The sequence below is a fragment of the Bactrocera dorsalis genome, unplaced genomic scaffold, assembly GCF_023373825.1.
Source record: "Bactrocera dorsalis isolate Fly_Bdor unplaced genomic scaffold, ASM2337382v1 BdCtg519, whole genome shotgun sequence".
In the NCBI taxonomy this organism is placed as follows: Eukaryota; Metazoa; Arthropoda; class Insecta; order Diptera; family Tephritidae; genus Bactrocera; species Bactrocera dorsalis.
The window spans coordinates 1-3,000 of NW_026038569.1; the positions used below are offsets into that span (position 1 = coordinate 1).

The 3,000-nt window shown below is 34.6% G+C and overlaps 1 long non-coding RNA gene across 2 annotated transcripts; it reads left to right on the forward strand.

Annotated features, from left to right (window-relative positions):
* Positions 1-6: 6 nt before the first annotated feature.
* On the forward strand, positions 7-2,991 carry LOC125780317 (uncharacterized). Of its 2 annotated transcripts, none has more exons than XR_007423727.1 (3): positions 7-2,363; positions 2,443-2,662; positions 2,746-2,991. It is a non-coding gene; the product is annotated as an uncharacterized LOC125780317 (long non-coding RNA). The 2 variants fall into 2 exon arrangements; XR_007423728.1 differs by having other exon boundaries at positions 2,443-2,651.
* The last annotated feature ends 9 nt before the right edge of the window (positions 2,992-3,000 follow it).

Consider the following 3,000-nt stretch of genomic DNA (forward strand, 5'->3'; position numbering starts at 1 on the left):
CTTCAAATCAATTTAATAATATGCAAATATTACACAAGTTAACAATTCCATTTGAGCAACATTATATCAGAAATACATTTATACTAATGTCAATTATATAACTCATTATATGTATTGTATTGCCAAATTATACGATATCTATACATCAGTGAAGCGCTTTGCCTAGCCCGCGGGCGGCCGACTTTATTGCTCTCTCACAGATTCGCTCACACGTATTAGTCAAGCGCTCTCTGTACATTGTGGAAAATTAATGTGCATTTGAAAATCACTTGATCAACGACTGTTGCTTGCTACGCGTGTAATTTGTATGTGCGCGCTGATTAACAATTTTGGTTCAAAACCATGAAAATATTGGTGTTTAGTTTTTTGATACAGCCGTTTAGGTGAAAACTTCAACATAAATTCAATATTTAAAATTTTTTGAATTTTAATTTCTTTTTGACACGTGAATTGTCTTTATTTTTGTAATTGATAAAAAATTAATAAGGAATTTCATTAATTTCACAATTTTGTAAAAGTTGTCGAATCAATTTCAAATTTTTTTTATATTAATTAATACTAAAGTTTTGTATTTTTTTGGGTGTAGCAGCAAACTCTCTCATACTCCAACACAAGCACACAGTTTGGTAGTGTGCGTTTGGGCATCACTGCTATACATAGAAGTATTATTGGGTATTCGAAAATTGGCAACATTTTGTCAAAAGATGTTGCAGTCGTACATATATTTCCAGTACAACCAATTTCATTGTGTCATACCATATAGTGTTTGAAGGCTTCATATAACCAAGTTAAATTCGGGGAAAATAATTACAGCTGTTCAAAAATGAGTGAAAATAATGAAGAAATTCGCTTTATTTTGATATTTTTGTATAAAAAAGGGAGAATACAATGCCACCAATGAAATTTTTGAAGTTTACGGAGATGATCACATTGTATTAACAATGAAACATAATAATAAAAGAACATTCACTTCTAAGTGAACTAAATTAAAAAATTTTTGTTCTAATAGGATATAGAATGTTTAACTCGCGCGAGTTCCTCCTGGGGGACCGTTGGTGGTGCTCGCTACCTTCTCAGCTGCTGCACTCGACTTCGACTACAGTGCGTCGCTTCATGAGACCATGTCATTATCAACCTCTTTGGCATGCTCCCCAAACAGCGACTGCTCCTCTGACGAGAGGATATAAGGAACCTGCAACTACACTGGTTTTATCGACCTTCTCCTCGACTATGGTCGTTCTTTACGACCCTTGGCATAACACGGCGAGCTGTCGGGTCTATGTTTTTGTAGGGGAACGTGAAGGTCCGCTGCGCCAAAGCCCCATAACGCGGTAATGCCACCATTACTTGCCAATTCGGCCGGTGTTGGGAAGCTTCTGTTCAGTCGAATTAACCTCCTGGCTGCAAATCATTCAATGGGCATGGGAGTTGCATAACACCCTGGATTTGGAGGTGGTACTCTTCGTCTCAACCCTCATGAGTGATGCCATGTTGCACCGCTCATGGCGGATATACATTGCAGTTAAGCTCCTGCACCACAACAAGGTACTTATAATTCAGAGAGAAGTAAACATAGTATAGTCAACCACGACATCTACCCAATGTCCCCGCATAAGATAAAAAACAAGTCTTACACCGCGACATAAGGTTTTTGTACTCTAAGTTTGTATATGCTTAGTGCTGCCCGCACTAAGTTTGTAAATGAATTTATTATTTCTTCAAGACACAATCATCTAATACGAAAAAAAACAATAATATTTCATTAACATTCTAGTGCTAACCAGATATGGTATGAATGATTAAGAACTGCGAACTAGGGTTATTTTAATTCCATCAGCGCAATACCTTCCATGTTGATATTTTAGTTCTTGTAGAAATTGTTTTATATACAGTAAATACATGTTAAAAAATATGTTGGAATTGTAATGCAGGTATATATTCTTCCTTACTGGCGTGGAAACCGTTTACGCGGTTATAAACGAGTTTACAGCAGCGCGTCGCTTCTTCCTTTCGCAAGGTGCCGCAAATTGGAGATTCCAAGCGAAGCCACGTTCTTCTCCATGTGGTCCTTCCAACGAAGTGGAGGTCTACTTCTTCCTCTACTTTTCCCGGCGGGGAACAGTTTCTCCAGTCACTTCAAACCAGAACAATAAATGTATCAGATTTTTCAAGTGTTTGCTTTTAGTTCATCAACGCGGAGGCTTTTAAGACATTAATAGGTATGAATGGCATAAATAGTCAAGGCATTGCGATGAGTCCGTTGACGGAATAAATGTAAAAAGTGAACGATTTGCCAATGTCTGAAGGTGATAAGAAAAAACTTGACGAATATATTGAAGAAATTTACAATAAAGTGGGAGAATGTAAGTTAACAACTATTAGTTAATAATTAAATTTCATATTATTATTTCACACGTTTACTTACATATGTATTCATTAAAGTCGCGGGCGAATTTAACAACATTGAGTGTGCTGGACTTTGCTACTAAATATAAAGTAGCATTAACGACAGTTGTGTACCAAATGCTCATTCGACATTGCCTTATTCAAACGTCATAATCATGTTGAAAGCGGTAGCACCTATACAATAAATATGATGAAAAAATTTGCATATCTTAATTGGATGAATGTCAGCTGGAGTGTATCTAATAGTATAGCATTAGTAATACAGTTTTTTTTTTTTAATTTAATGTAAATACAATAAATTCAATAAAAAAATAAATCAATTCTTTCTATTCATTTTAGATATTTGCAAATTTCGGAGAAGAAATCTCAAGTCAGATCCAATCACTGTTATTATTATATTTAAATAACTCAATACTAATTGTTTTAAATCATCTAATTTAAAATGTTATTATTAGTTTGGCTAATATACATACATACATATGTACAAATTGTGTGAATATTAAGAAATAGTAAATTAATGTATTTAGTATTGTAAATTGTACGTAGTATAACAATGTAAACCAAGAATGATAGAATATAAGATTACGACACTAG